Genomic DNA, 20,599 nt, shown 5'->3' with positions numbered 1-20,599 from the left:
GTTTTTTGCTGTGGGAGAAGGTGTGAAATATGCATTGATTTTTCTAAGTTAGGAGTACAGCTTCCTTGGTGCATAAATATTGAAATAGGTTTCTTTTCTTCTCTGATGTCCTTAATTACATTTGAGGAATTATGAACAACTACAGACTGGAGATGTAAAATGAAAGCTTTCTTACTCTATTGTTTAGATAATGCCATTGATAAATGTCCAGGATTCAATAGGGTAGATAGAGAAATTATTTCCTCTAACAAGGGGGCATAATCTTAAAATTAGAGCCAGGCCATTTAGGGGTGAAACCAGGAAGCACTTTTTCACACAAAGGGTAGTGGAAATCTGAAACTCGATCCCCCAAAAGACTATGGATGCTCAGTCAAATTAAATTTTCAAGACTGAGATCGATAGACTTTTGTTAGGTAAGGATATCAAGAGATATGGAACAAAGGTGTGTAAATGGAGTTGAGGTACAGATTAGCCATGTTCTAATTGAATGGCCAAATGTAAGGAATCTTACAACACCAGATTATAGTCCAACAATTTTATTTTAAAATAAAATTGTTGGACTATAACCTGGTGTTGTAAGATTCCTTACATTTGTCCACCCCAGTCCATCACCGGCATCTCCACATCATGGCTAATTGAATGGCGGAACAGTCTTGAGGGACTGAATGGATTGCTGCTGTTCTTATGTTCTTTCTCACAAAAAAGCTTTTTATTAAGGACGCAAGGTCCAAGCCATGAAAGGTATTACAAAGATCTGGTAATTATGTGGGACTTTTACCGTTTAGGAACAGTTTTAAAACTGTAAAATCTGTATTCTATCACTATATTCATTGTGCTGATTGATCGCTTTTGCTTCTGTCTCTTAATAAAAGCTAATTAGAATTTTCAGCCTGAACTATATGGTCTTTCAATGTGTTATTTTCTCCCAGTTTCAGTGTGATCAGAAGTTATCAAGGTAACCTATACTATTTCCAGTGTACATAACAAATGTAAAAAGGTTAATTGTTCACCCTGGCACGCTACATTAGGTCAGTTTCTGATCATCCCAATGGAGCTGACTTCTACATTGAGCACAAGTAGAATGTATTGAGAGAGGACCCAAATCCTGATACCTGTATTCCTTAATTCTGTATCAATGCACCTTTATGTTACCATGTACTGTACCATCACACAGCCTCTGCTAGGAATGGAACTATTACAAATGAAGTAGACTCATCTGTGTTAACAGTTCCCAGTTTTAGATTTAAATTGATAAAGACTGTGCCAAATATTTTGACATCAGTATTTATAAAACACCAAAAATAATGCAAAAAGGTTTAAAAACCTCAGCTAGTTTTCTCTCTTCTCCACCCCCCCCCCCCCCATCCTCAAGATGCTGGGGGCTAAATTGTGCCACATTGTGCCCATTGTGTAGGTGCTACACGGACTCCTAAGCACTGAAAATGGCTTCCAAAATGTGCGCACACATGCCCAGCATGACATGTGCAGGACGCTATCTTGGTAAAGGTGGTCGTGCACTTAATGAACGCCGGAAGCATGTAGAGTAGGGACATTATGATGTAAATCAATGTGCAAGACTGATTTGAAGCAGCCGGCGCCATTTTCAAACTCCCTGCTCCAGCCAACATGCTGTCCTAACCTCGCACAGCTGAACAGGAGTTAACAGACATGAAGGACCCTCCACCAGCGCAATTTAAAGGGAACATGCAGGAGTTACAGATTAGTTGCTGGATTAGTTATTCTGGCTGCTGGTGCAATTGTACGTGATTTTGGAAGTTTCCTATACTTGGAGATAGTTGCAATATTATATAGAGAGTGGTCTCGCTGTTAGTGGCATTTAAAATAGTATGTTGAACAAGGTTGCTTCCAGACATGGATGGCCTGCTAGGGCTTCCTCTGGGAATTGAACAAGACTGGGAGCATGCAGAGAGGCCACACAGAACAGGACAAGCTGCTAGAAGAAGGAGGAGGAGGAGGAGGAGGAGGCAGCGCAGGGCACTCAGCAGGAGGCCATATCCAACCAGGGCCTACAGGGGCCAAATCTCTTACATCAACTTCAGTGATGACCAGTGTATCTGATGGCTGCGGTTCATGAAAGAGGTCATGACTGAGATTTGTCAACTGCTGCAGCCTCAGAGCAGGGCAAGAACAGCATTGCCTATAGCTGTCAAGATAACCATGACACTTAATTTTTACGGCTCTGGCTCCGTTCAGGCTGCTGCTGGAGATATAAGCAACATCTCACAGTTTGCAGAGCACTGCTGTATAAGGGAGGTCACTGAGGCTCTGTACGCACTCAGAAACAGATTCATATTGCCATGCGTGCTCCCAGCAGAACTTGGCCATATTCATGAACAGAAAGGGGTTCCACCCCCTCAATGTGCAGCAGCTGTGCGACCACACACAGCGAATCATGCAGGTCAATGCCCGTTATCCTAGCAGCAGCCATGACTCCTTCATTCTGCGGCAATCCAACGTGCCACCTATATTTCAACCAACACGGCAAGTCAAAGGCTGGGTTGTCCCCTCATGAAGTGGCTCATGACTCCGGTCCGGAACACATGCACACGTGCACAGCAGGCCTACAACGAGAGCCATACTGCCACATGGAACATCATATAGCACACCATAGGCGTCCTCAAGCAACGCTTCCACTGCCTGGAACGCTCTGGAGAAGCCCTGCAGTACACAGTTGAGCAGGTATCAAGATTTGTCGTTGCATGCTGCATGTTGCACAACCTCGCCATTATGAGGGAACAGCCCTTGCCACCGCCTATCCGGCGAGAACCTGAGCAAGAGGATGAGGCAGAAGACGAGGAGGAAGAGCCAGAGGAGGAGGAGGAAATGGAGGAGGAGGAGGAAGTGCATCAGGAAGTGGAGGAAGAGGCATGGAGGCAACAAGGTAGACAAGCCCTGTCTGCCAGGGCTTTGCATGATCAGATTAGTAATGAGAGGTACCAGTAACTTCAAGGACACCTCCTATTCACCAACAGTCCCTCCCTCCTTACCTTTCCACTCCCACAAGACCATCAAATCGTCCTCCTTGTGATTACACATTGCTTCCTCCCTCAGCACAGTGCAGAAATGAAAGCCAACACCAAATGCAAATCCAAACCCAAATTTATCAATTAACATATGCAATTAAGAAAACAAAATGAGACTATTCACCCTTGTGCATTACCTTAGTGCCTGTCGTTCGTGTACCTTTATCTTTCCTAGTGCTCTTACGAGGTGCATCCCCAGTAGCTGGAGCATGGGTGGTAGAAGGCTGCTGACCTTCAATTGAGGAGAGTGCAGATGGCGTTGGAGGACGACCTCGAGCAGCTCTGGGCCAGGAGGGCCCAGCTGCAGACTGCACCATCTCGGCCTGAGCTGCAGCAGTTTGCCTGGCTGGCTGACAGGCAACAGCAAGGGCACTAGCGGAGTGGCAGGGGTGGAAGCAGGAATGCTGTCATCCTGAGAGAGGACAACAGGTTCGACTACCGTGGCGCCACTGCCACTCTCCCGGGGCGGCGCCTCAGCAATCCTGGTGATTAGCTGGAGAACAGATTGCTGGAGTGCTGTGATGCCCTGTAAGGCCCGTTCCACAGTGGTATCCAGAGCCATGATAGCAGCAGTCTGAGCTTCCATTGCAGCAGTCTGAGCTCCAAATGACGCATGCAGACCTTGGATGGCAGCTGTTTGTGCTGTAATGGAAACTGTTTGTACTGCAGTGGAAGCTGAGACGTCAGTCATCAGACGCTGCATCGTGGTGGGTTCCACAGGTGTGCTGATGGAGGTGACCACCCATTCCACGTGGGAATCGATGGGCTCCAAGCTCTGCTCAAAGCCTTGTCCCAATTTGGAGCTGGACTCCTCCATGACCCTTGACATTGTGCGCAGGCTTTCTGGCAGGCTTTCCAGTGCACCAAGCATTTGGTTGTGTATGCCCATCAGCCATTTTCCGTGGCAGGGCTTATCGAAGTCATCATCTGACTCCTCAGCAGCAGAACTAGTGTGCGACCTCGCCCTCCGGCAAGCTGGTACCTGTGTATTCGCACTTGTGCCCGGTGTCTCACCACGTGCAGATCTCTCCTCTATCCTAGCCTCTTAACTACGTGCAGTATCAGTCTCTGAGCTGGTGGCTGTGAGTGTAAGATCGAGTGATGGTGTATCTGCATCATCATTGTCATCTTCCTCTGCCTCCTCTGATGATGCCAGTTCCAGTTCTTGGGTATCTGAAATGACAAAATGACACGGGTTGAGTTGTGGTGCAGGGAGAGGAGAAAGTAAGACATGTGTGTTGACACCATCTGCAACATGTGAGTCATAAAAGATTGTGGGATGAGGGAGAAGTGGGAAGCGAGAAGGAGGATTAAGTATGTGGAAACCCTTATCATCGATACCTCCAGCACCGCCAGTGGCCACAGCCGCAGCGATGGCCTGTCCAATGATCACCAGCATGGTGTCCTCCATGGGGGTGAGGATGTGTAGGCGTGCCTGTCCTCCTCTAGTTCTTTCTTGCTGTCACCTTCTCCTGCAAGAAAGAGGGCAGTGTGTCTGTGAGTGTCCTGCAAGATGTTTGGATAATGTGGCTGTCATGTGTGACCTATGAGTTGTGGATGTGTGGCTTGCAAGACTGGTAAGGTGCGATTTGTATGGTTGCGTACTGATTGAAGAAGTTTGTTGGTCGGTGGGTGACCGAGGGTGTCGTCCATGGAGCAGTACTTGAGGCTAGTGGTGTAGTTGGTAGGATATGTCACGTGACAATTGAACACACTCACATTGACCACTCGTGTCATATCATTGAACTTCTTCCTGCACTGCATCCACGTGCATGGACTGATGCTTCTGGCTTTGACCTCATCTACCACAGCCTCCCACTGCCTCTTGAGCATATGTCTGGAGGGCCTCCTGCCCCCCCGTGGATATAGGATGGCCCTCCATCCGTCCACCTCTTTCACCAAGGCCTCTAGTGCACCGTCTGAGAACCTTGGTGCACCCTGTCTCAGGCGCAGCCATTCTTCAATATGTTCCATTCCAGGAATCACTTCCTGCAGCCACAGTGCACCTCCCCTTTAAGAAGTACAGGCCGCCTTTAAGTAGTACTAGCTACTCCCGATATCAGGCCTCCCTGCTGGTGCCGGCAGCCACTCACAGTGCAGGTAGTGCTGGCTGCACGCAGCAATCATATAGATTAGCAGGCAGCGCAAATGTTACATGCCTGCATCTCAACGATCAGGTGCAGATTAATCGCGCAATGCGATTCCCGTGCCCATTTATAAGGGTTAACCAATTTAACTCCCGCTGACTCTTGCTGGGATATAGTTCAATGGGTGCCACACTGATCTCAGAAATAAGGACTCCATAGTTGACCTCAGCCAGCAGTTTTGATGTAAGGTCTCCATCCAAAACAATAACCAATCTTTTCTCTTTCAGATGCTAGTGGACCTGCTGTGAACTTCCAGCATTTTCTGTTTTTTTCCCCAGATTTTGCATTGCTTGCAGTTGTTTTTTTTATCTCTCAGTAACCCTGCAACTATAACTTAACCACATGGCTCTTTCTCAGTGTGTCTACAATCTCTTATTTTTCTCCAAGTCCAAATTATTCTGCACTGACCTCAACAAAACTATGTATTCAGCAAAAAAAAGCTTTTAAGCAGCCGGCTCCATTTAGATTAATGCTGATAAATTCAGCTTGATAAAATATTGTATTAGCAAACATGAAAAATGTTGATTAGCAACTTCCTTTGAATACAGATATGTAATAGGACTCCGGAGTGGGAAGCCTTTCTGATTCACAGCACTTTTTAAAAAAATCTATAAGATAAAAGCTTTGAGTAGTACAAGGGCTGATGGGGAGGTACAGCTGCTGGAACATTCTTTAAGTCTCTTGAGTCTTAACATGTCATGTCAGCTATCAAAACAATCAAAGTTTGAGCTGATCTAGGGATAAAATATTTCCCCCTGTAAAGGAAATGGTCAATGTATTAAAATTCAAAATTGCACCATGGAGTTATAGGCATGGAGAAAGAGAGGATGTGAAGAAGAGAGACAGGAAATAAGAGATAAAAAGGCATAAGAAAGGAAGGAAGGCGATGGTGGGGGAGAGAGGTGAAAGACAATGGGAAAAGAGAGAAGGAGACATACAGGGAGAAAGATAGAAGGAAAGAGGCAAAGAATGAGGGAGAATGACAAGGAGGGAAAGTAGGAGAGGGGGAAAGAGAGAATGAAAGGTAATACTGAATGGCAGGTTGTCTCTTAGGTCTAATTACCTCTTCTTGACTGCAGAATGGGGGATGGTGTGTAGAGAAGGAGTAACGGATATGGAGTGGGGGGATGGAGTAGATGGATGGAGCGGGGTGGGTTGAGATGGGGGCATGATTTGAATGGGATGGTCTGGGAAGGAGAATGGTGTGGAGAGAATGGAGTGGTGAAGGGAGGGGATGGAGTGGTGAAGGGAGGGGATGGAGTGGTGAAGGGAGAGAATGGAGTGGTGAAGGGAGGGGATGGTGTGAGTGAATATCTTTCGGCAATCAACATAAGGCTACATACCAGAAGTAGGCAAATTTTGAATACCCTTACCTCGATAATCTTCCTAAAAATGTCTTACTCATCTGCCCTCACAGCTTCTTGGACATGAGAGATTACGTTTACTTACTCAGCCACTTGTATCTAGGTATTTCTAACATTGCTCTTCAGCAGAAGATGCCATTTAGCTCCAAAGAGGGCAATTATCCTTTGCAGCACCTCAGAACAGGATTCTCAGAAGGGGCATTCCTGTTCCAATCCCTCCTTGGTTCAACCCCAACTGCCAACAGCAAGTCTATAGAAAATTCCTATATTTTTCTTTGCTTTAACTGCAAGTAGCAACCCTTTAAAGCAGCAGCCACGTGAGATACCTACCCTACGTACCCGGTAGCATCTTGCATACAATCAAGCTGTGCAGCGAGCATATGATAATTATTAAAACTAGTTGACCTCGAAAGCTCACATAAAATCTTGCGTCAAGTAAGAACCGTATTACAAATCTGGAATTTATTCTTAAAATGAAATTAGATCCAACATGTGATTTCCCAACTTTTTGGCCAGGATTGCACTGTTAGCTGTTTAAGTCCATTTTGAATGGGCTTGAGGGAAGTGCCATCAATGAGGTAGGTCTTAACGGGAAAGAGTCTTGGGCTGTGTTTTTCCTATGCACCTCATTATTAAGCGTTCTTAAGTTTTTTATTTTTGTTTTTTTTTTGAGTTTGGTGCAAATAAGTATTTGAGCTATTTGACCATGCTACAGTTTTTATTTCCACCCATTAGTGTATATTTTTCTGTCCTGCAAAAAAAATTCCATTATTGTCCAATAAGTCACCAGAAAGCTGACTGCAAGAGAGAAATTGACAGGATCTCAGGACAAGAAGAAAAAAAAATACGGTGCACGAAGAGAAGTTCTTCCAGTACCATCGGACATCAGGGAGTTACAAAGTAACTCAGTACAAGCTGCAGAGCCCCTTGGTCTGCAAGTCAGGTTATGATGGGGGCTGTTTTGGAAGCTCTCCAAATGCATTATTTATAGTGACACAAGATGAAAAGAGGACAGCCAGGGAGATTAGCAGATACCTGAGCCGCTTTGGCAGCACCTGGCTGGCATTATGCGACCAACCATATCTGCAGCTCTTGGCACACCCACCTGAATGTGGCCAAGGGCAACTGGTCATGGATATATAGGGCAATAATTGCAGAGCTGTGCCATCAGCTGCAGGAATGCCTGCAGGCCAACCTGGGTGACAGTAAGTGACCATGCATTTTGTTGCTAGGGTGTGTTACAGTGATGTGAGGCGAGAAGGCATGATATGTAAGTGTGGCAAGGCTTTCAAATGTACATTGCATGGTGAATACATAGGAACATAGGAACAGGAGTAGGCCATTCAGCCCCTCGTGCCTGCTCCACCATTTGATAAGATCATGGCTGATCTGTGATCTAACTCCATATACCTGCCTTTGGCCCATATCCCTTAATACCTTTGGTTGCCAAAAAGCTATTGATCTCAGATTTAAATTTAGCAATTGAGCTAGTATCAATTGCCATTTGCGGAAGAGAGTTCCAAACTTCTACAACCCTTTGTGTGTAGAAATGTTTTCTAATCTCACTCCTGAAAGGTCTGGCTCTAATTTTTAGACTGTGCCCCCTACTCCTAAAATCCCCAACCAGCAGAAATAGTTTCTCTCTATCCACCCTATCTGTTCCCCATAATATCTTATAAACTTCGATCAGATCACCCCTTAACCTTCGAAACTCCAGAGAATACAACCCCAATTTGTGTAATCTCTCCTCGTAACTTAACCCTTAATCATTCTAGTAAACCTATGCTGCACTCCCTCCTTCCAAAGGTGCGGTGCCCAGAACTGCTCACAGTACTCCAGGTGCAGTCTAACCAGGGTTTTGTATAGCTGCAGCATAATTTCTGCCCCCCTGTACTCTAGTCCTCTAGATATAAAGGCCAGCATCCCATTAGCCTTCTTGATTATTTTCTGCACCTGTTCATGACACTTCAATGATCTATGTACCTGAACCCCTAAGTCCCTTTGGACATCCACTGTTTTTAACTTTTTACCATTTAGAAAGTACCCTGTTCTATCCTTTTTTGATCCAAAGTGGATGACCTCACATTTGTCTACATTGAATTCCATTTGCCACAGTTTTGCCCATTCACGTAATCTATCAATATCGCTTTGTAATTTTATGTTTTCATCTACACTGCTTACAATGCCACCAATCTTTGTGTCATTGGCAAACTTAGATATGAGACTTTTTATGCCTTCATCTAAGTCATTAATAAATATTGTGAATAAATGAGGCCCCAAGACAGATCCCTGCGGGACTCCACTTGTCATATCCTGCCAATGTGAGTACCTACCCATTATCCCTACTCTCTGTCGCCTTTCGCTCAGCCAACTTCCTGACCAAGTCCGTACTTTTCCCTCGATTCCATGGGCTTCTATCTTAGCTAATAGTCTCTTATGCGGGACCTTATCAAATGCCTTCTGGAAGTCCATATAAATAACATCCATTGACATTCCCCTGTCCACTACTTTAGTCACCTCTTCAAAAAATTCAATCAGGTTTGTCAGGCACGGCGTACCTTTCACAAATCCATGCTGGCTCTCTCCGATTAACTGAAAATTCTCGAGGTGTTCAGTCACCCTATCCTTAATTATAGACTCCAGCATTTTCTCCACAACAGATGTTAGGCTAACTGGTCTATAATTGCCCAGTTTCCCTCTCTCTCCTTTCTTAAAAAGCGGAGTGACATGTGCAATTTTCCAATCTAGAGGGACAGTTCCTGAATCTAGAGAACTTTGAAAGATTATATTTAGGGCATCTGCAATGTGCTCACCTACTTCCTTTAAAACCCTGGGATGGAAACCATCTGGTCCTGGGGAATTGTCACTCTTTAGTGCTATTATTTTCTTCATTACTGTTGCTTTACTTATGTTAATTTTATCAAGTCCCTGTCCCCGATTCAATATAAGTTTTCTTGGGATTTCCGGCATGCTATCCTCTTTTTCGACTGTAAATACTGACGCAAAGTAATTGTTCAACATGTCCGCCATTTCCCCATTGTCAATGACAATATCCCCACTTTCAGTGCTTGGCTGAGGCATAAGCATGCATGAGATGCAATGACAGACAAAAGATTGTCTCAGGGCTTGGCATGGGAGAGCAGTAAGTGTGAACAAGTTGACAGGCAACACTCTACGGTAGGTATACTTGGGCTATCTACCTGTTAAGTGGTACAGTGGGTAGTCTTACCTTGTCCCATTCCTTAAAGTATGCCATCTTGTCCTGTTTCTGACCCCCAGCTACTGCACAAAGCATAGATCCTGCCTGTCACCTCATGCCAGGGATGATGGATTAATGTCTTCATGGGAGGGTGTATTGGGGTGCCAAATATGGCAACCCCCTTCAGAGCCACTTCATGCAACAGCACATCCTCTTTGGCAGCCATGAAACAATGGGTTAAGTCTTGCACCACTCCATCACTTCTTTGCAGACTCAGTCTTTTGCCTCCTGGTACTTCATTTTGCCCCCTCCCCAGCTTCATCAACAGATTCATACACATTTTCAGCCTATTACCTTTAAGTAGGAACATCACTTAAATTTGAGCTACAGCCTTTTAAGGAATATATGCTAGTGACTTTTCCCTTACCTTCCACTGGCTAGCTTCCTGCACAAAACCAAAACTGCATAGGGTGCTCATGATAATTATTAAAATGAGCTGACCCTCCAAAATTGCAAGAAGTCAGCTTAGTGCATTTTTTGCTAGAGTTCACTAGCTGCAAACCGGTTCTGACTCTAACCAGCTTCACCTAGGCAGGACCAAAAAATCATCCCTATAGTCGTTTTTCCTTCTCTTCATTCCTTGGACATTAGGTATTGGCAGATGATTCAACACAGGGAGCCTCACATGAAGCCCAATCCTATTTCCATGCAATATCCACACCGCTGAATTTTCCACCAGGGTCACAGAACAGCAAAAAAGCCTTGCTGATTTTTCCCCTCCCTAAACATGGACAATTATAGCACCCCTACTGCTATCAATAATCTACCTGAGATCAGCTACCTCAATACTTACAGAGAATTGAACCTGGGTTTTCCCTGGGCTGTATTACTCAGCTATTGAGCTAACTGACAAGCTCTACTTCCTAAAGTTGATTTTCATAAGGTGGCATTGCACAAATCAATAAAGGGAGTGCGAGGCAAAATAAATAAATGACACAAAGGCTAAATGCCAGCTTGGCGGTGAAAATACAGAAGAAAAGTACAAGAAGGTTCTTTTAAAAGCCTAATGCACTTACCTTTAAAGTCTGCAGGTCAACCCAAGACCTCTGTCCCGCCTGATTTTCATGGGGTGCTGCAGGTTTGGTGCCTGCTTCAGGTAGGAGCTTTAGATGCCCACTGCAGGCCCAACCAGAAAATAGGGCAAGGCATAAACCAGAGGGAGTTTCTGCTAGATTTCCCAACCTCTACCATCCTACGAGCGCCCCAAATCGGAGTGCTAGGAAATCATAAATCAGCCCACTGACTTCAGCAGAGAAGTGGGGGGGGAGGGAAATGGCCAAGAAAACTTGTTGTTTTGTAAATGATTGGAAGCAAAGCTGTTATTGTGTGGCTGAAGGTAAAAATATAATTGCAGCCTTTTATTGTGATTTATGGATTTATGTCTCTGGGAGCATATACAATTCAGGGTGTGAATACCCATTAAAAATCGTGAGGTGGGTGTGTTGGATGATTTGGTGTGACCCCCTCCTGTGCTCTCATTACCTCTGATAGAAACTGGAGGAAATGGGTGGATCACATTTAGGTTTTTGTTCCACTGCATCCACAGTTGACGATGGTTCTCTTGTTTTGACTCGATTTGTCCAGTCTCCCAGACTCTGAGAATGGACTTCTAAAACATAGGTTATCTTTTGTGAAGAATTTAAACCAGAAAATGATCTGAAAGGGGTTCAAAGAATAATATTGTGAAATAATTGGAAACATTCCTTGTTTTTATGTCGAGCTGTGTTAATGCCAATATAAACAGCAGCAGATTATGACGTGTTCTGGATTAAATAAACAGGACCCATGTGTAAATGCTAAACAGCTAACAGCAGTAGTAACAATGAGCTGAACTGTAAAATGTAAAAATATGTCCTCTTACCTCTGTGCCTGGAGTGATTTAGCTCCACGGTACATCAGGGTGAGGATACTGAGAATGGTCAGTATAAAGAAAGTGCTCCTCATGTCAACTGCTCGTTTTATTTAGTTTTTTGTCCCTATTCTGAAAGCCCTGCCTCCTGCTGGATTATGGTTCCACAGGTGTTGACAGCGCTCCCGTGCTTCACGTAACTAGTTTTTCATTAAGTGTGAGCCTAAACAGTGAGCGTTGGTGGGCTATTCAATCATGGGAGACAATACTGTCAAGGCCGATATAATCCTCACCCAACATACACACACACCAGCAAGGGGGTCACTCAATAGCAATCAGGAGCAGGAATGCTGTCCAATTTCTTCCATTCCCTTGCCCAGTTGTGGCATCCTAATTGCTGGTATGGCTGAGATCAATTAATTTCATGCGGAGCAGGAATTGAACCTGGGACCTACCAATGTGTATAGGGTGTTAACTCTTTATGTAAAATGCAGTGCTTAATCTTGCATACTACTCTGGTGCAATTTCTGTGGAAGTAAGGCTGTACACGGGCAAATTTAGATAATATTGGATGTTATACTGTGTCTGCTTGGCTCATTTGCTTTGGAGTTACAAGATTGTGGGTTTGAGCCCACTCCATGACCTGAACACATAATCTAGGCTGACGCTCTAGAATATTACTGAGTACTAGATCATGGGAGGTGCAGTCCTCCAGATGAGACATTAAACTGATGCTCATCCATCTGTTCCAATGGTTCAAGTGGATGTTAATGATTCCATAGCAATATTTGGAAAGGAGCAGAGAGTTCTCCTGGTCTCCTGACTAACAATCCTCTCTCAAACAAAACTGGTCATATATCGTATTGCTGCTTGTAGGATCTTGCTGTGTGCAAAATGGCTGTCATGTTTGCCTGTACAAGATGGTGGGGGGGAGGCGGGGAAACTTGATGCAGCAGTGACCCAGGTTGTTTTTGTGGAGCCCAGAGGACCACTCCTGCTCCCTCTGGCTCCACAAATTGAAATAAAAACTTACCTTCTGGGCTCTCTTCAACTGGACCGCCAGCTGAAGCTGAAGCATGCACACACTCTGCCCAGTTAAGTCCTAAAATGACAATCAGTGTCCTATGTGGCGATAGGCCCTTGGGAAGATAGTGTCAGCTGCACTGTCCGTGGGAAAGGGGCGGTAAGTCAAACCCCACCATTTTCGGGGCACTATCACCCGTTTCTACTGGGCAGTAGGCTTCAAAATTTCCCCTGTGATAAGGTGTCATATAAATGCAAGTCCGTCTTTTTATACAAACAGAAATATTTTCAGCGAGACTCTAATTTATATACACGTCTTTCGAAAATTTGAGCAGTGAGTCAGAACACTGCATAGATTAAAAAAAAAGCAGCCTATATTTAAATACTGGCTCTTTTTTCATCATGAACTTTGTTGAGTTCTGCTTTTGGCCTGCCTGCAGATGTCACTTTGTGCCAATGTGTTTTTATGCTGTACTGTGCTGCTAATATTGCCTCAGCCAGGAATTAACCTTCAGTCCAATGATCCTGACGAGAAAGTGGATATCGAGTGAGGAGAGGACCAGGGTCAGCTGTAGTGCCCACATGATCAAACACCCTGCCCACACTCACTGTCTGGCATCAAACGTGAGGAATGGGTACTTGAACAAGGTACTGCACGGTAGCTGGTACCCATAAAATCAAACCCCAACAAAAGACAGCACCTTCAGAAAAGGATGGGGGGAAATTGGAGAGGAGAAGAAAAGAAAATCCAATAGCCATTTCTGAAACATCAAGTAAAAAAAATCAAGTGTTATTATCCCTCAATTTACACCCCTGCTGCAGAAAAGGATAATATTTAAATTGTTATGTTAAATATCTGATTGTATTTAAAGAATATAGAACATATACTTTTTCTGAAGACCTATTGGAATTTGATGTAATCCTACTGCAGTAGAATTTCTCATGTGATAGAGTCTAATGCACTGTGACAAGCTCCCCCAACAGCTCAATTATTAAAGGCAGCATGTAATTGTGCCATACAGGCTAGAAGGATCCAATTTCCAGTCTGTGCTGTTAGCTCAGCCAAGAGAACAATTGGGGCATCATGAATGGCATCTGTACCTCTGAGCTAGGAAGTCGAAAATCAGACAGGGTTCCAGCTTTCGATCACTATCAGGTGATGCCTACTTGAATCAAGCTCAGTTGTGATGCCCCCCATGATGGAATAGTCTACTGATACTCTTAGATTGACACATTAAGAATGGCTACTTGATGAGGTTCTAAAGAGTTCCCAGTGTCTGTGGAACTGTGCCCCAGCAGGGAGTGAATGCCCCCAGGGAGGAAAAAGAGCGGAAAAGGGAGAAAATAGCAAAAAAAACTCTAGTGACCACACTTTACCCTAACTGTAATAACTGTCTAATTTTTTAAGTGGTAGAATATTTCACTGGCTGTTAAACAAGCGGAGAAGGAGATAGAGCATAAAAAAACAAGACTTACTGAAATCCCATTGCAATGTTATAGTTTATTTTATTATAAACATTTAAATATTTTCCACTATTATCACATGCAGATGCAACAGTTTTACTAGGTTGTGAACTCCATTTGTTCAATGTTACAACACTTTATTTCCCAGTCAGGATTCCAGAAATCCTATGACTTGGATGTTATATCAGTGTATACTATAGTGTCAGAGAGCCTGGAAGATACCCAAAATGAAGTCCAAAGACAAGAACTTCGATGTACTAGGTCCAGAACTCCAGGTCAACAAGTAGAGATCTGGAGTAATTTTACAGCTACTGTATAATATATATAGTCTCATTAACGAAAACATTTTTCGGAATACAGTACAGCATAAGTAAATGTTATCAAAGGGCTACTTGAAATCAATGACAATATTGCACATTTACCCTTTAAATAAAATAACTTCAACTGCAGTGTGCTACTCAAAAGAATGGGATTCCATTTGAATGTAAGAATTTCTAACAACAGGGAAAGCCCAGTAGGCCTAACAAGCCCATCACTTTTTCCAAAGTCAACCCCATCTATTTTCCTTCTCATCATATTCCTCAATCCCTTCTATCCTCAAGAGTATATACCATTGTTTGTTGAAGCCATTTGTATTGTTCACTTTTGTGGTCTTCTCTGGTAATTCATTCCACATCTTTATTACCCTTTAAATGACAAATTCCACCTGATTTCCCTTCTTGCTCCTAATTTAGTGTTTTCTTTCCTTGTGTCCCCTGGTATCAGTATTCTTTACTATCGTGAACCAAGCAAAAAAAACAACTCGAAGCCAAAAACCTACAGCATTGACTCTGCCGAAGTTTGTGGGGTCAGTTGGAGGGCACTTCATTAGCATGGGACAAGCAACACATTAGAAAAATCTCTGGTGCCTGTCTGATTATAGTAGGCAGACATTTTGGTGCCCACCCACCCATGGAGGGGATGGGCTACCTAAGCCACCCCGCAATTCCAGCCATGGTCTACTTGGCCCCCTTGGTAAAGGGGGCTGGTCTGTTAAAAAAAAAATTCAAAAAAACTTTCTCTTTGGAGGTCCAGGCCATTTGCCTGTCAAACAGTCACTGCACTGACTGTTAGGCAAATCAAAAAGGAGATAGGACATATAAACAAGACATACTAACATCCCATTACAATGTTTCATTTATTTTATTATACACATTAAAAGATTTTCCACTACTATCCAATGTAGATGCAACAGTTTGACCAGGTTGTGAACCCCATTTGTTCAATATTACACTTTATGTAGCAGTCAGGAGTGTTGTAATATTGAACAAATGTGCGTACAGTCCATGATACAGATGTACCAGGACACACCGGGACACACAGACACACCGGGACACACAGACACACCGGGACACACAGACACACCGGGACACACAGACACACCGGGACAGATACACCAGGAGACACACATACACCAGGAGACACACATACACTGGGATACACAGATACACCGGGATACACAGATACACCGGGATACACAGATATACCAGGATACACAGGGATACACAGATATACCAGGAGACACACATACACCAGGATTCGCAGATACGCCAGATACTCGGATACACTGGGATACACAGAGACGCCAGGATACACAGATACACTGGGATACACAGATACACTGGGATACACAGGGATACACCGGATCCCAACTGAGCCTAAAGACCAGGAATTCCATTCCAGGGACTCCCCACCCTGGTTCTGCCCCATTGATGTTATTTGCCTTGTAAGGGGCGGATGGAATTTCCACCTCTAACAAGGCAAAAGGAAACTCCCAGAAACAGCAAAGACCTGGTGAAACCGGTGGCAGAACCCCTGTGGAGTTTAAGGACCATCATTGCATTTATATACCATCATATCTCATCTCTCTGAGATTACTACACATAGTGTGAATTATTTTAAAGCTCAGTGACTGTTATGTAGTCAGATACCAAACTTCTGTGCACACAGCAAAATCCTATAAACTTCAGAGCGATGAATAACCAGTTAACCTGATTGAGTGATGTTGGTTGAAGGAGAAATTTTGCCTTGGACAGTGGGAAAACTCTACTTTTCTTTGAATAGTGCCATGAAATCTTTAAATATCAGATCACCAGAGCAGCCAGACAAAGCATCAGTTTAAAGCTACTGATGGATGACACCTCTGACAATGCAGCACTCTGTCAGTACTGCACCAAATTATATGCTCAAATCTTGTGGTGCTTGAACCCACAACCTTCTGATTCAGACGTGTGAATACTATCAACTCAACCAAGAAGGTGGTCATTGATCAAGGTAAAGTACCTGTTAGAATTATGTTACTGTCTTTTTCATGTCAGTTCTCACTAGTATACTGATTATTTTAGTCTTTATCCCAATTGACTTACTTGCATTGTCACGGAATCATTAGTAAATTGTTTGTTGGGCCAGCTCCCACACTGATAAAATACCAAACTGAGGCTGAAATCTAGCTGCCACTAGGGTCCAATCATTGTCAGCCTTTCTGATGGCTGGAATGTCTTTGATGATCTATGGGTATAATCGTACATCTTGCTCCTTAAAATACTTTTTCCTTTGATGATCGTCAGACCTGTCAACATGGCATTAATACTAGATATGAGCTATTTACTCACCATCCATATACCTGAGGCACCAACTTGCATCAGAAACATAAACATGATTAAAAGTGACAAAAGCTGCAGATGATGAGGCAGTTTTCCTCTTCGCTTTTTGTCTCTTTCATATCTTTCTTTCTGCTCACAGCCCACTTCAAGTTCTTTTCTTTTTCTCTTACTGCAGACTGAGAGAAGGGAAGAGACAGCTATGTGCCCTATAGTTTTAATAAAGGACTTCCACTATCAACAACAACAACAACAACAACAACAACAACTACTACTACTACTACTACTACTACTACTACTTGCATTTCTATGGTGCCTTTGACATAGTAAAACATCCCAAGACACTTCACAGGAGTGTTATCAAACAAAATTTGACACTGAGCCACACACCGAGGTATTAGGCCAGGTGACCAAAAGCTTGGTCAAAGAGGTAGGTTTTAAGGAGCGTCTCAAAGGAGGAGAGAGAGGGAGACAGGCAGAGTGGTTTAGGGAGGGAATTCCAGAGCCAATGGCGGAGGAATTAAAATCTGGGAATTGCAAGAGGCAAGAATTGGAGGAGCGCAGAGATCTCGGAGGGTTGTAGGGCTGGCGGAGGTTACAGAGGTAGGGAGGGGCGAGGCCATGGAGGGATTTGAAAACAAGGATGAGAATTTTAAAATCGAGGTGTTCCCGGACCGGGAGCCAGTGTAAATCAGTGAGCACAGGTGTGATGGAAGAGCAGTACTTGGTGCAAGTTAGGGTACGGGCAGCAGGGTTCTGGATGAGCTCAAGTTTATGGAGGGTGGAAGATGGGAGGCCAAACAGGAAAGCAATGGAATAGTCCAGTCTGGAGGTACTAAAGGCATGGATGAGGGTTTCAGCAGCAGATGTGCTGAGGCAGGGATGGAGACAGGCGATGTAACGGAGGTGGAAGTAGGCGGGCTTGGTGATGGAGCAGATATGTGGTCGGAAGCTCATCTCAGGGTCAAATAGGACACCAGTGACCAGGGAGAGAGATGGAGTTGGTGGCTAGGGAACAGAGTTTGCAGCGGGGACCAAAGACAATGGCTTTGATCTTCCCAATATTTAGTTGGAGGAAATTTTTGCTCATCCAGTAATGGATGTCAGACAAGCAGTGTGACAAATGAGAGACAGTGGAGGGGTTGAGGGAGGTGGTGTGAGATAGAGCTGGGTGTTGTCAGCTTATATGTGGAATCTGACATTGTGTTTTCAGATGATGTTGCGAGGGTCAGCATGTAGTTGAGAAATAGGAGAGGGCCAAGGATAGATCCTTGGGGGACTCCAGAGATATCGGTGCAGGAGCAGGAAGAGAATCCATTGCACGTGATTCTCTAGCTATGGCTGGATAGCTAAGAGTGGAATCAGGCGAGGGCAGTCCCACCCAGCTGAATGACAGAGGAGAGGCGTTGGAGGAGGATAGTGTGGTCAACCATGTCAAATGCTGCAGACAGGTCGAGAAGGATGAGGAGGGATAGTTTATCATGGTCACAATCACATAGGATGTCATTTGTGACCTTGATAAGGGCCGTTTCAGTACTTTGGCAGGGGTGGAAATCTGATTGGAGGGATTCAAACATGGAGTTGCGGGAAAGATTGACACGGATTTGGGAGGTGACAACACGTTCAAGGACTTTGGAGTGGAAAGGTAGGTTGGAGATGGGGCAGTAGTTTACAAGGACAGAGGGGTCAAGGGTGGGTTTTTTGAGGAGCGGTGTGATGACAGCAGATTTAAAGAAGGGGGGACAGTACCTGAGGAGATGGAACCGTTAACAATATCAGCTAACATGGGGACCAGGAAGGGAAGCTGGGTGGTCAGCAGTTTAGTGGGAATAGGGTAAAGGGAACAGGAGGTGGGTCTTATGGTTAAGATGAGCTCGGAGAGGGTATGAGGGGAGATAGGAGAGAAACTAGAGAAAGATGCGAGTTCAGGGCTAGGGCAGGGGAGAACCGTAGGGGAAATTTGGCTTGATGGGCTAGGGGAAGGGAGGGAATCAGCAGAGGCAGCTGAACGGATGGTCTCAATCTTAGTGACAAAGAAGTCCATGAGCTCCTTGCACTTTTCGTTGGAGGTGAGGTTGGAGGGGCAGGGGAGAGGGATTTAAGAAGATGGTTGGTAGTGGAGAGAAGCCTAGGGATATCTTTGCATTCTCAGATGATCCTGGAATAGTGAGCAGTTTTAAAAGCAGAGGTGAGCAGGACCTGATAGTTCAATCCTTGTACTATCTTGTACCAGTACTATCCTTGGGAAAAAAAATTCCCAGCTTAACTGAAACTCATACTAAATCAAGGAGACTAGAGTCAATTCACATTCAGTGAAACTCCAACCCATTGATGAATCTCACTCTTAAAAATAAATACAGCTTCCTATGGTTAAATAAGTTGGTGATAAATTGCGTCCTTCTAAATGCTGGGATAACTCTGACTCTTCTTGGGCGATCAAGGGAAACTGAGAGAAATGCTAGGATTTAATAACACAGTTGATATGTGGGGGAGAGAGGAGGTCATAATCCTCAGTGAGGAGGAAAGGAGATTGAAATTTTATGTGTGAAGCACTCACCAAATGCAGGAGAGTTGGTAGACCAAAGTGATGTGGTGGTCAGCTTATGATTGGTTCTAAAGTCTAGTTTTACAGTTAGGGTAACATTTCTCTAAGTATTATCATATGTACATGTGTACTCCAATGACAATTCTTTTTTCTATTTCTCCTTTCTCTTCCCTCCTACCTCATAGATACCTGGAATTTCCACAGGGGTTCTCCAGAGAGAGATCCCCATCCTCAATGATGGCGGAATCCAGCACGTGAGTGCGAGAGAGAAGGCTGAAGCGTTTGCAACCATCTTCAGCCAGAAGTGCCGAGTGGATGATCCATCTCGGCCTCCTCCCAATATCCCCACCATCACAGAAGCCAGTCTTCAGCCAATTCGATTCACTCCACGTGATATCAAGAAATGGCTGAGTGCACTGGATACAGCAAAGGCTATGGGCCCCGACAACATCCCGGCTGTAGTGCTGAAGACTTGTGCTCCAGAACTAGCTGTGCCTCTAGCCAAGCTGTTCCAGTACAGCTACAACACTGGCATCTACCCGACAATGTGGAAAATTGCCCAGGTATGTCCTGTCCACAAAAAGCAGGACAAATCCAATCCAGCCAATTACCGCCCCATCAGTCTACTCTCGATCATCAGCAAAGTGATGGAAGGTGTCGTCGTCAGTGCTTTCAAGCGGCACTCACTCACAATAACCTGCTCACCGATGCTCAGTTTGGGTTCCGCCAGGACCACTCGGCTCCAGACCTTATTACTGCCTTGGTCCAAACATGGACAAAAGAGCTGAATTCCAGAGGTGAGGTGAGAGTGACTGCCCTTGACATCAAGGCAGCATTTGACCGAGTGTGGCACCAAGCAGCCCTAGTTAAATTGAAGTCCATGGGAATCAGGGGGAAAACTCTCCAGTGGCTGGAGTCATTCCTAGCACAAAGGAAGATGGTAGTGGTTGTTGGAGGCTAATCATCTCAGCCCCAGGGCATTGCTGCAGGAGTTCCTCAGGGCAGTGTCCTAGGCCCAACCATCTTCAGCTGCTTCATCAATGACCTTCCCTCCATCATAAAGTCAGAAATGGGGATGTTCGCTGATGATTGCACAGTGTTCAGTTCCATTCGCAACCCCTCAGATAATGAAGCAGTCCGAGCCCGCATGCAGCAAGACATGGACAACATCCAGGCTTGGGCTCATAAGTGGCAAGTAACATACGCGTCAGACAAGTGCCAGGCAATGACCATCTCCAACAAGAGAGGGTCTAAACACCTCCCCT

The sequence above is a fragment of the Heptranchias perlo genome, chromosome 15 (assembly GCF_035084215.1).
Source record: "Heptranchias perlo isolate sHepPer1 chromosome 15, sHepPer1.hap1, whole genome shotgun sequence".
Taxonomy (NCBI): Eukaryota; Metazoa; Chordata; class Chondrichthyes; order Hexanchiformes; family Hexanchidae; genus Heptranchias; species Heptranchias perlo.
The sequence above is the reverse complement of the archived record's forward strand: the minus strand, read 5'-3'. Positions refer to the sequence as shown.